The sequence below is a fragment of the Oryzias melastigma genome, linkage group LG17 (assembly GCF_002922805.2).
Source record: "Oryzias melastigma strain HK-1 linkage group LG17, ASM292280v2, whole genome shotgun sequence".
Classification (NCBI taxonomy): domain Eukaryota; kingdom Metazoa; phylum Chordata; class Actinopteri; order Beloniformes; family Adrianichthyidae; genus Oryzias; species Oryzias melastigma.
The window spans coordinates 11,152,595-11,166,404 of NC_050528.1; the positions used below are offsets into that span (position 1 = coordinate 11,152,595).

General features: G+C 37.8%; 1 long non-coding RNA gene across 1 annotated transcript; it reads right to left on the reverse strand.

The window, feature by feature from the left end:
• Positions 1–3,642: 3,642 nt before the first annotated feature.
• Positions 3,643–11,541, reverse strand: LOC112147649. The gene is made up of 3 exons (XR_002919500.2): positions 11,092–11,541; positions 6,100–6,202; positions 3,643–3,897 (listed from the first exon to the last, which is right to left on the reverse strand). It is a non-coding gene; the product is annotated as an uncharacterized LOC112147649 (long non-coding RNA).
• Positions 11,542–13,810: the final 2,269 nt, after the last annotated feature.

The following is a 13,810-nucleotide window of genomic DNA, read 5'->3' on the forward strand; positions in this document are numbered from 1 at the left end:
CATGTATAAAGAAAATGAATTTAAAAATGTAGTTTTGGGGTATTTCCTTATTACAATCGTCGCAAATCAAGAGAATACACAAAAACTCCACTAGCAAGAGCTTGTAAGCATGACGTATAAGTTACCACGGTAAGTCACAAGCTCCCCTACATTATGATAGAACTGTTTGTAGACAACGTGGTCCATGTATGCCTTCGTTTTTAATCATCCGAGTTGACATTTGGCTCAAAACTGTTTAGCTAACAGGATACATCCAATGTTGCTAATCATTTTTGTAGCAATGGTAATGTCAGGTTGTGGACTGTAAGCTAGAAGTGGAGCAGCAACAGTCCTGCCCAAAACTTCGAGACTATTTTCTAATGAACAAAGCCGCCCTGCAGAAGTTATGTCCTAGAAAACGATTGTTTTTTTGTTTTGTTTTAGGATAAAAATAGCATATTCATAATTAAAACACCACTGGGAATGATTTTAAAATAGATCAAAAGATTGAGTGGTATTTTAAACATTATTTTTGATAGCACTTTATAATAAGATTCCGCAACAAGCTTTATTAACACATGAAGAAACATTAATAATGTCTTAATAGGGTGTTAGTAAAACATTTATTAGCACAAAAAGCCAAATTAGGTTTATTAACATACTTAGTAAGATTCATTAACATCTAAAGTGAAACTATTGTCTACAAAGGCCATATTAATAACCTGCTTAACGAATGTATTAACCATCTTTGTCAACATTATATTGATTGTCATCTAAAGTGCTACCTTTTTTTTTATTTAATTTTATGTCAAAGTTTTAAAACAATTTCCCTCTTTAAGATGAGAAAATATCTTGTAACGGTGGAAAGTGAAGCTAAAAAACTAAAAATGCACCACACGCCTGAGGGTTAGCGATGGTGGCCTGCAGCATATGGGGAGAAAGACAGAGTGGATACTGAAGAATGAGAAATAATGAGAGAAACAGGCGTTGCACTTGTTCAGGAAGGCTTCAAAAAGTGAAAAAAGGCCTGACTTGATCAGGTGCTTCAGAAACACGGAGAGGAATATGAAACCTGATCGAGTGACCCCACTTTCACAATCTTCAAAGGAACTCTGTACATCTAAAGTAGCACTCTTGTCATTTTCTCTGCATTAGAATGCATTTTTCTACATTGGCTACTTTTTAGTGACTGTTGGCTGAAATCATTTACTGGTGTTTTTCTTCAGCCCCTCAACACAAAATTTCTAAATTTCAAAGTGATGCTGGAAGTTGCTCTCCCAGCTTTTTCAGAAACACTTGAAATTAGAGTGTAAAGATTGAATGTATTTTCCCCGCAAAGCAATTTTCTAAATAGCCTCGCTCTTCACTTTGTTTTCAGAATGAAGGGGGTCCGATTTTGTGCATGGCCGTCGAATGATGAGCGCATTTCGAATCAATGAAATACTAAAACCTTGCAGCAGCATTTTCATTTGACACTTTAAAGGAACACGTTTGCTGGCTGGACAATCATATGGTGGCTTTTGTTCCTTTGTGATGCTCAGATTGTTTATCGACTTGTGAACACATACTTGTAGCCTTGTGTAAGAGTGAGGGCCCTTTGCAGACTATTACAAACCCCCTGTTCTTCTGTGTCTCAATGCAGAAGCTGCATCAGAAAATAAGAAGGGAGAAAAAAAAGGAAAAAGTTTGGTCTGCCATCACAGAAACGTGCTTGTGAACATTTTGCACATGGTATTAGTCACAAACTCAAAGTTGCATGAATACATCAATACAGATGGAAGTTCAGAAATCAACTGGGTGTTCAGTCACATGGCTCACGCTTCTAGCCAGCATGACTAAGCCTGGTATCAGTGTACAGTGGGTAACCTAAAATGTCAGAAATATCAAACACTTCTAAAGGTAGCTCCTTTATCAAACATAAAAGCAAAAAGACAGAAAAAAAATCAATATTTCACATATAAAGTGAATGTGGCTCTTTCTAAAAAAGGGGGAGTATGTAAACGTTTTCTTGATCTCTGCATAGTCTCTGTCTATCATTCCTGTTCAAAAGATTAATACTTTAGTATTAAGCTTTAGGCCCAATCTGAATTCTGCCCTTCTCTTTACTGCAACATTTAGCCTCCAAATGAAAAAAAAAAAAAATAGTAGCTCAGAATTCAGACGTCACTTTTCCTCGATGACATCGCCAACAGTCGCCGATCAGCTAGCATTAGCGCAGAGCTTCCAACGATTGAATATGATGCGGTTTACCCTCACGATAGAGAGCTTTGTATTTTCTCCTCTTGGAGGGTGAGAATTTAAAAAATATATTTCAGACATCATTTGCCCCCAAATGCCCCTTCAAATGGAGAAGGGCAGAATTCGGATTACGTCTTAGATTTCAACATCCTCACTCTTAAGCCAAGTTCACACCAGCCTCAACAGCGTACTTACAAGCGACCACTTTCAATGAAAAGTCAATGTGACCACATGTAAATGCGGATTTTGGGGCTTTTGCATTCACAACTAGCATTCACATGTAGCTTCACACATTTTTTTTAGACCGTTTCCAAGCTTTACATAAAAAAAAAACATGTTAAACTAGGTTGAAATTTGACCAATCAATGACTCTGATTTGGTAGTGACACATGGAGTCTCTTCTAATTCACGAAAGTGGAAAGCGTTTGAAAATAGATAATGGAGGAGAAAATAATTGTGGATTAATATGACACCAAGTCCTTGATACATCTGAGTAGAGCTGTGATAGAAAAATCCTGGAGCTAGATTCAAGAGATTTCCACCGCTTTTAGGTGACGGATGTGTGGTAGAAGAGAGTAAAGCAAAAGAAGAATCCCTTCCTTACTCAATAAGTGTGAACAACATGGGCTAAATGCCTGTTCAAGAATGTATCTTTAGACATACCTTATTTTGTTTAATTATCAGTTGTTCGATCCACTATGAGAGTTTATATGTAAAAATATACTTTAACCAATTGAAAACTGAATCCTTGCATTTCATTAACTTTGTATTTTCCTTTTGTAATATGGGCTGACAGACAAAAAAAGTTGAAACGATCAACTTTTTGAATGTTGTTCAGATAAAACAAAATCTGTTTTAAACATTGGTTGATAGGTAGCAATATAATTCCTTTATTTCTTTTGCTTTTGAAGGAAACATTTTTACTAACTAGAATTAAATCCCGTTATAAAAAGACTTAAGACTACATGTAGCATAAAATCAACCTGATGCATGTTATTGTAATAAGGTTTAACAGTTTTGTTGAAGTTCATCTGACTGCAAAAAGGAAACTCAAGCTTAAAATTTTTTAATTGTTGGTATTTTATTTCCTGACTGAAACAAACTTCTTCCATTAAAGCAAATCATTTTCTAATTTTGATATAGTTTTCTGTATTGTTTGGTACCAAATGATCCAAAAACTGTAGCGGTCGGTCAACAAATGTGGATGCTAGGTACCAGTAAGTGAAGGCATCTTATTTAAGTGATTTGTTTTTTAAAGTATGAGCCCTCAGGGACCCTGAGGTCTAGATATCTCTAAGGGGAGGACCTAAACTTATGGTGAGACTTAATTCTGCCACTACGATTCTCGTCTCTGGAAGAGATCCGGAGAACCTCAGGGCTGCAGACATGTAGAAGTGTTTTTTAAAAAAAGGCTCAAGACCCAATTTGACTTTATTAGTTTTATTACATTTCATTTTCAGTATTTAATTGTAGTTTATGCATTTAATGTTGTTATATTTGACTTTAACATTTTACTGTGATTTGTGGGGATCCTTTGTGCCAGGGCTTGCCGGTTTGGTCTGGGGTCGTCGCCACAGTTGTTGCCCCTGATGGAGTTGTACATTCATTACAGGCATGAAGTGGATCCCACTGCTGGTCTGGATGGGCACTGAGGCAATGTTCATGTGGCTGAGCTGGCTCCTGGGATGAATAGATTCCCAATTACCATTTTGTCACAGCTGAGCCAACCCTTAAGTTTTTTTTAGACTGTAATCTTAATAGATATTCATGTGTGGGGGGTCATTGGACATATGTGTTAACACAGGAGGGTAAGGGGTGGGTTGGGTCGTAAATTGTTTTATTAGAAATGCGGCTCATCTTTTAACGTCTCAACATAATTTCTGCAGAACTTCTGATTCTTTTATTGCCATCAACACCAATTGGTGCTGGTCTAAATCTATTAAAATATCCAACCCTTTGGCCAATTACAAATCAAAGGTGTTTGCTTCCCTTTGACTGTTAATACTCACACTAGCACTAACTTTTCTTTTTAAATCTGTCATAAATTATGTTCATTTTCAGCCCAGCATTAGGCAGCTTAACATTAATGTCATTCAGCTTGCAAGTCTAATCTTTTACACCGTGATTAGAATTCCCTTGGCTTTTATTCCCCTTATCAGCATTGCTTCACATTGAGATAATGTGTCTTTGCCTCACTCTGATGTTGCGGCGTGATTTGTGCGTTTTCTTTTGATATTTGATGGTTGACATTCAAATGTGGCTCCGTCTACCTGGTTGCGGCTGCTAGCCATTATCTCTCTGAGCTATTGCCGAGTAAAAAGGTGCATAGGTTGGGTGCTGCAGGTGCAGACAGATCTTCAGAACATAATGAGAGTTTTTCAGGGTGACTGTCACTGGTCTCTCTTTTTATACGGAAAAGCAGAAAAATAGCTTTAGTCAGAACACAGAGGTGCTACTTTAGACTACCGTGTTGGTGTTTGGGTGCAGCCAGATCACTTAGTAATTACAATTTCCCCCTGTAATTGAAGGTTCCGCTCTTCATGCCCTATTGGTTGACCATTACAGCCTCAAGCTGCATCATTTCAGGCAGAAAAGCCGTGAATCACAAGAAGGACCTAAGACACAACCACGAAGCTGTGTCAGGCTATGTCTCTGAAAGCTTTGATTGTTCTTCTATGCTCGACTTCACAGGATTTAAGGCGAGCAACCTTGCTGCTTGAAGATTCAAGTCTTCTCTCCCCTTATCTCAGCTCCCCTCTCTCCATCTGTTTCTCTGTGTCTCTCTGCCTGTTATGCATTCTTTTTTATGTTTCTGTAAGGTAAAACAGCGCAAATGTGATTTCTATTTCTCTGCTGGAGACCAGCACCTTACTGCAAAAACAGCCATTGGCTGCCTGGGTGAATTAACAAGAGCAAAACGGTTTCAGGTGGAGCCCTGCTCATCTCAGTCACATGTACGCGTTAAATTGGTTGTTTATAAGGCGAATAAAACACACAAAAAAATATTCAGCTAGTGGGAACAACAGAAACAAACGACACCATATCATTTGTCTACTTTCAACATGAGTAACCTCTGATGATTCACCAAGAAAAATGTGCTTACACTCAACTATAACTACAGGTTCAACTTTAAACACATTCTTTAGCCGACTTTTATGTTTTTGACATTTAAAAAGCAGTTTAACTGTGATTTAAGGCTATTTCAAGCAGAGTGAGTCATTGTGTGTCTGAAGGCAGGGAGACCACTGTGTGTGACATCACTGCTTGCAATACTTTATGCATTATTAATAAGGAGACTTTTGCCTCGGAGAAGCTAAGTGCCGACTAAGTCCGCCCATCTCCTGCTGATGTCACATCTGCTTAATCTTCCACCACATCTTCAAAAGCGCACCGGACAGGTTGCACATTCGTGCCGAAAACTGCCATGACAAATGTGTTTCTTCTGCGCTGGATCAAGCAACATTGTGCGAGGGGTGTTGATCACAACAACAAGCAGAAAATGATCGCTTGCTTCCACAGCTGACCTGGTACTTTATCATTCCTTGATTCGTTTATTCAGTAAATTTCTTTTTACAGTCCTTGAGATAAATTGTTCTGGTTTGTCTTTTCTTCATGGCTTCCACTTTTAGAGAAAGCTGCTGTTTTTAAAGGGAAAAACAAACAAAAAAAATCAATTTCTTTTACAGAACTGACAGTTAAAAAGTGGCTGGTGAATGTAATGTTTCATTTTTTGCCAGACTTTAGGAACAAAATACAGTTTGAAGGAAAACAAATGAAGAAAAATACAACTTCAAGGAATTCTAATGCTTCTGTATACTAAAGGGCTTATACCATGTTTGCTTTTATTTTGATATAGTCATTTTTGTGACCCGTTTATCCTACCTGGAAGTAAGACGAGTCGATCTCTTAGGCTCCGCCTTTTGCTCCTTGTGGGTGCCGCCCATTTCATGACGTCTACCTAGATCCAGCCTCAGAAGCGTGTCGCCTACGAAAATAAACATCCAATTTTTAAAAAAAATGAATGTACATATTGTGTAATAGCCTGGGCTTTTATTCCAAACATTTGGCACAGACAGAAGCATGATGGCTAATGGGTTAATTTTGCATTGAAATTCTGTCACAAAATCCCCAAAACACCAGATGAACATTCCAGAATTTATTGAAATAATGAGAACATTGATTCTGATTAGCACTGGCTATGAAGGTTTATTTTCTCTTTGAAGCATCATCAATCTCCGCTCTTCACTGTCATGAGGATCGTTTTCATGTAGACACGCGCAGGTTTCCATCTTTGCTCATTCGTTCTCATTTATCACTCACTTTTTCCACCAGGAAATAGTTTGCTCCATTTTCTGCAGCCCTCTTCCTGCACCATTCTCAGATATGTTTAAGATCCACCTTCAATGTCATGCAGATTCCTCACCAAAATGTTCTTTGACTTATGCCACCGCACAAAGTCTGTTGGTCATCACTACACTGGATCACAACAGAAATAGTATTCGTCTTTGTAAATCAATGTTGGCGATGTGTTTTTGCTAGTACTTCAATCTTTTTACTGCGACACAGGTCAAAGATTCTTGATTTTTGACATCATACCCTACCCTTTCTAAAGCGTCTTTTCTGGGAGATTAGTGCTGCCTGATCTGAGTGGCTGCTGCCCACCTCTAAGCAACTATTGAAACTCTACCACCAGTTTCCCTTGGGATCTATAAAGTTTATTATCTTGTCTTGCCTGTGCACGAGCCAGCAAAGTAGCTGATCACCACTAGCTTCACGGAGAAAGTGTTAGCCTGGGGGCGTTGCTAGAAGCACAGACTCATCCTGGAAGGGGCTGTTCTCACTTCGTGATGTCAGCTTGTGAAAACCTGCTCGTTTCTGTTCGTATGGGAGAGGCTGGTGCTCAAAATGCAGGTTTTTAGTTAGAAATGCAAGAACGGATCAAAATACCGATTTGGGGTTGTTTATAGATAGAAATGAGTATTATAATACTCTTAAACACTCAAAAAGTTGATTTTGCATGGTATTAATAAATTACAGTTTAACCCACACACTTTTGGGTAAACAAAACTAACAAAATAGTTGATACAAGATGTGCTACGAAAAAGCACAAATTTTAAAAGAACCAAAAACAATAAAAATGCACAAGCTGGTTTAGGAAAAGTTGTTTTGACATTTGGTACTCCTGAGGAAAAACAAAAATCACTTCTTCCAGCCTTCCAGTTGAACATGTTTGATCAGTAAATAAATCACAGTTCGGACTTGTGTCTGTTGGGTACTCTGTGCTGTTTATGAGGGAACTGTGTTCGGCTTGCACTCGAGCATCTCTTACATTGCCTGGAGTGCAATGGCAGCACTTCTAAATGGAAACAAAGCACAACTGATGATTTGTTGTGTTTTAAGGACAGAAAGTGTGGCCACTCAGACAGTGGTTAGTTAGCTCTGTGGAATACAGCAGCTCCCGTTGTGTGTCAGTGTTGACCTTTTGCTGATTGGGAATTAAGTGTCTCTGAGTGCTTCGTGTTCCTGGCCTTTGAAGGTTATATATACTAACTCTGCAGGTCCTTTCACTCCTGAACCAATAACAGCAAGCACACCAGAGAGCTAGAATCGGTCTGCCTCACGCTGCTACCTTTTTTTCCCCTGAATCTCTCCATGGTTATGAACGTGGGGATATCTTCACACCCTCCTCCAGTAAAAAAAAAGAAGGGGGGGTGCTAAAAAAGGAAAAGAAAAACAATTAGAAGCTCTGATAGGTCTGTGTGAGGTAATGAAATTGCGCGTTTCATTGTAGCGTGTAATAGAGAGCAGTTTGAAGTTAATTGAGGGGAGATAGGACACTGGGCCACTGTCTGCTGCAGTGTTCTAGCTGGGCACACCAGGTTTATCAGGAAGACAATTACTGACTCTAGAAAATCCTTATCAGTCCATCCAAATGAGAATTACTTTGCTTTAACAGGCTAGATGGGAAGATCAATTTTTGTAATAATTAATTTCATATTCTCATTATCTGTTTTCTAGGTCAGGATCACAGCCTTGGCAGAACTTCACAACTTCAAGCTGCGTTTGAGTAATCTGCATCCAAATGGAGCTTTGTTATTTTTAATCGTATAGAACTGCATTCCCTCCAGGCGTGCGTTTAATATTATAGACTCGTAAACCACTGCTGGTGAAAAAACATAGGTGTGGTTTTCAGTTCATGATGTGACTGGTAATGGGTGATGTTTAGAAAGTGAGTAAGTTCTGGAAGTGAAGCTCAGTGAATTTCAGAAAGAGATAAAGTGCCACCTTCTGGTGGAGCGATCAAATGATCAGAGATGATCTCCCATAAAGGTCTTCATGAATGTGGCTAACATAATTTAAAGAAAAGGAGTTTTATAGGATTGATCTAAGCAAAATCTGATTTAACAATTGTGAGATGACCTATTGAATGAAGGATAACTACATTAAAGATCTTTTAAATGTCTACTCCTACTTATAACAAATAACTTGTAGCTTTTTTTAAATAAAAAGTGCATCAAATTGCAAAAAAATGCATTTAAGTGTCCCTAAAAAATTTAAATATATATATATATTTTTTTAGTTTTTAACATGTTTCTGTAGCATTTTCTAATGAAAGAGAACAAATATAATGAGAAATTATTTTGTTTTTGCATTTCTGAGTATTTCTTATTTTGAATTGCTGTCAAACTCTCACATAAGTTTGAATTGAGCCGTTTTTACATCACAATGGATGACCTGCACATGCGCTAAAACCCTCATCTGGCCCAGCTTAGTTTGGTTTAAAACTTCATTATCATAATCAAACAGTTTTGGGAACAGTTTTTTCTTTAAATAAAAATATGATCATAGAAAGACTAAAAAAAAACATGTTTGTGAAGTGAGGTGGAATGGTGAGATGGGGTGGAGACGTTTTTCTTCCCCTTGTCTCACAGTTCTGACAGAGGACAATTAATTGCAGCTTGCCTACAATATTGATCATGTCTCCCTGATAGGCAGAGCAGAACCACAGCACCTGTATTCATTAAAGCAGCCTGTTTAGTAACCTTGCAGTGTCTGCGAGAAGAAACAACACGAGGCACGAAACACCTGCAAGATCAACTGGGAAATCCTCAACGGAGCATGACAGCAAGAAGGAAAGACAACTCGTGACCTTGCATCGAGAAAAAAATAAAACCAAAGGTGTGGAAAAGAAAGAAAATATTAAGATGAAAAATAAAATGAAACAATATCCTTTAAAACCTGGTAACTTTTAGACATTTGAGGGTGAAATATTAACAATTCTAATTAAATTAAGAAAATCTGTTTTAGACTAAAAAACTTCTTTAAATAAACTTTTATGTCAACTTTACAATCCACATATGGGCCTTCACCCTTGAAAATGTTCCTTCTCAAGACTCCTGCAAATAGGTCATTTTCCAGCAGATAATAAATGACAGCTTCTTATAAAAGCACCTATATAAAGGCATGGAATTTTAATGTTGTAGACCCACTTAAGTTGGTCCTGATGTGGCTTTATGCTATTATTATCATCAGAGAGTCATTGACACTCACAATTTGGTGGCTTTTACAGACTATAGCTCTATGAAATGCAAATTTGACAGAGAAGAAAAGAAATGGTGCTGAATTTCAAATGCCAAACTGTTGACTTGTGCTTCAAACCTGAGAAGTATTCCACTTATATTCCTTATGCAGCTGAAATAGGTCATTTTTGCAACAACTCAAAAGGTGCTTCTCAGAATTTATTAGATTTATGGGAACAGGTTATTTCGTGACCTATTTTTATACTTTTCAAATTTACAATCTGTCCAAAACCAAAAGCAGCAACGGCGCGATCCCAATTATCTCCTGTGACTTCTATTGCTGGCTCAGGGAGTACATGAATTAGGGTTTCAAGGCAGTACTGAGTACTGAGGCTGACATAAGGATGGTAAAAGAAAAGAAATGCCCGTCTTGACTTCTGTCCGGTGTGGCCTCGACCTGACGCTCCTCCAGTTGAGGACATCTCCACAGACTGGAAGTAAAGAAGCGAACGTTTTTAAATGGCACTGAGCGGAAATACGTAAAAGAAAAGCTGTGTTGTAGATTGATTTTTGTTTTCCTCCAGCAGAAGTGGCCACTGGGAAAGGTCAGGTAAAACTAACCTTAAAAAAATATGGGTCAAAGAGGGACTTTTGAAGTGGTTTCTAGAGACCGCAGGGCAAAACTTTGTGGAGAAACTAACTTTAAAATATATTTTTGAGACTCAAATAAAAGCTGCAGATCATAAATAAGTTAGAAATATCTCAAGTAAAAAAATAAAAAAGGGGATTTGCAAGTCTTATTTTATTAAAATGTAAAATTGTGAGAAAAAGGATGGCACCTAGAGCTGGATATTTAACTAACTAAAAGCAAAAACACAGAAAATCATCAAGAAATTGTTTAATGAAGTCTGTTCCTGACTTAGCATAAAAGTGACTCAACACAGAACTTACAAAAAAAAATGTTTTTTTAAGTTGTTCAAACCAAAACAAAAAAAGAGTGACCTTTCTGCAGAAAGAAGCAGTCCGTGAAGGCCACACCAGGCAGCCTTCACTGGCCTTCTTAAGGAGCAGCCTATTACAGCAATTAACTGAGGGCCAGCAGCAGCAAAGAGGCAGAGGGAGATAATGACTGCATGCTGCTCTCAAAATACGAGAGGTGAATGTAACACAAATGAACAGCCAAAACTAAGCTACTTCACACAAAACCAATCCTGAAAAGGACAAACAAGTCTAATTTTCCATTTAAAGGAATTTTTTGACAACTTTTTAAACTTGAATAGCATGAAAACATGAATCTTTTAAATAGCTTATCTTTTTATTGCTGACAGAATTGGTGTGAAATGTTGGTATTTACCAGGAAGTGTTTTCTCAGAAAGTTTGGTCCTCACATGATCATCACAGTCAGCTGTTTGCTTTGGGCAGGTCCCTCTAATCTGCCCCGCCTCCTTCTTCTCCTCTTCAACAGCAGCTGAAAGGTTGATGACAGTGCTTTATTGCAGGAAGTTTACCTTTGAGTTATAGTAACTTGTGTTCATTAATTGGGTAGTGATTGGAATAAGGAAGCCCTAAATGCAAAGTCACAAGTACTTACATACAGACTATGTCCGAATTACTTCACTACTCACTATATAGTGCACTATATATTCGCCATTTTCTAGTGCTGACCATATGGTTGAGTCAGAATTCCCCCCCAATCACTTTATAGCGCACTATATATTTGCCATTTTCTAGTTCTGTCCAAATTTACTTATTCCAAAATTGAGTGCACTCGAAATTTCCCAGAAGCCTTTGCGAAAGACTACATCGATGCCTGTTTATGATTGATGCTCACTAGATTAGCTAAAACAGACCACAATATATTGCAGTTAAACAATTTGGAACAAAAAACGTGTTTAAATGTAATATTTGAATAAACAATCCACACTTTCACCATCAGAACACAGTGGAGTTATAAATAAACGTTGTGAAATGTTCGTATTTATTCGATTTTCACTTTGTGAAAGCGGTGACGTCATATCCGGTGTTTAGAAGTGAACAAAATCCAGGGCACTATATAGTTTTTAGTAGTTAGGGATTAGAGCGGGAATTCAGACACAACCTATAACTCAAAAATCGAGTGTCCTAGATATTTCCCAGAAGCCTTTGCAAAAAACCAGTGTGCTCACTACATTAGCTGAAATAGCCCATAATGCTTTGCGTTTGAACACTTTATGAGAATAAAAATGTAAATGTATTTTGTTCAATCATCCATCGTTTTTATCATCAGAACGAACACAGTTGCATCTTTGCAAACAAAGCATTAAAGTCTCCCTCCGATGAAAATCATGTTTTTTGAGTTTTTATTTCCGTAATATAAAATAAAATGCTTGTATTGATTAGATTTTTACCCTTTTAACATCGATGATGTCATACTTGCCGTTGAAAAAAAAAAAGAAAAAGTAGTGAGCATTGTGTCTGAATTACCTTTAAAATCCAGGATACTTGATAGTCCAACACTACACAGTTTTTAGTGGTTAAATTCAATTCAATTCAATTCAATTTTATTTATATAGCCCAATATCACAAATTCAATTTGCCTCATTGGGCTTCATGCCTGTAGTTTTTACAGATGCACAGATGGAGTCATAAAATATGCACAATAGGTAAAAACTAAACAGACTATAAAGAACGGTCATCCCTGTCCTTAGACCCTCCCTCGCGGTAAGGAAAAACTCCTAAAAAAACCTGAGTCAGGAAAAAAAGAAGAAACCTTAGGTTACTTAAAGTGGTTACTTAAACACACATTGGGCGAAGTGAACGTATCTTAAGAGGCATTATGTATTTTCTTACCACCAGCTATTCCATCTTTTGATCTTAACGATAAGAAAACAGGGCAAACTCACATGGTGGTGTGGTTAGCATCACTGCCACTGCTTCAAATCCTAGTGGAATGGAGATTGTTCCTTCCCTAAATTAGTGTTAACTGTTCTCTTGGCACTCTGTCCCCATAGTCCAAAAACGTGTTTAATCTGTGTTTTTACACTGGTAAACCGTCCAGGGTGTACCCTGCTCATACCCTGAAGTAGCTGGGAAAGGCTCCAGCAACCCCAGTGACTCCACACAGGATGAAGCAGAAACAGAAGATGTATGGATAGAGAAGAAAACAGCCGAATGGCCCCTAGGAGAAGCAGTTATGGTTTCCAAAAGCAATTTCAAATTTCCTCCAACAACAAGGCAGTTTGCCACTTTGCCTCAATCCACTTTAAATGAGCTTTGATGGCAGCATTTCTGGATCACGTTCACATATGTCTTGTTTTTCACATGACAGAGCGTGAACTTGCAATTGTAAATGGCACAGCTAGCTGTAGACACTGATTTCTGGAAGTGTACCTCATCTCAAGCAGGGATTTACGTCACGGATTCCTGATTGTTTTTAACACAGTGACCCCCTGTTGTTATTTAACCTAATTAGCTGCAAGATGGTCTGCCAAGGGATTTTTTTTCTTTCTTTTATCTTTTGCCCCTTTTTGCAAATTATTTAACATGCAAAGTACTGTGAAAAAATATTTTTGTTCATATACGGATGAATATTTTGTAATTAAATTAAGTTAAAGTGTTTCTTTGACAGTTTTTAATGGGTTTTGGAGATTTGCAAATTATAGAATTTGATTCTATTATTTTTTACAACTAATGTGTTGCAGTCTATTGTGGATTTTCATATTTTTGCGTCTTATATGTTAGATATTTGTCTCCCAGGGAAAAAAAAAACAGATTTAAAAGTCTTTATTTGTCCCTAATGCTGTTCAGCTGCCGCTCCATATCCCAGGATGTAGTCTATTGTCCATTTCGGAAAACACATTATTCTCTCTCCCAACTTGTCATATATGGACGTGGGGTTCGGGCCCTCTCCACTTTTTCACTTTTTGACATTTTGGGTGTCCCCAACTCGTCGTTTTTCGATGTGTTGGCTGTTCTCATTAAATCAGGGGTCCGCAACAGGTACCGGTCCCAGGGCCGCTTGGTTCTGTGCCAGAGACAGAGAAAAATGCATATGTTAATACACAGACCAAACTGGTACCCTAACTAACCAGGAA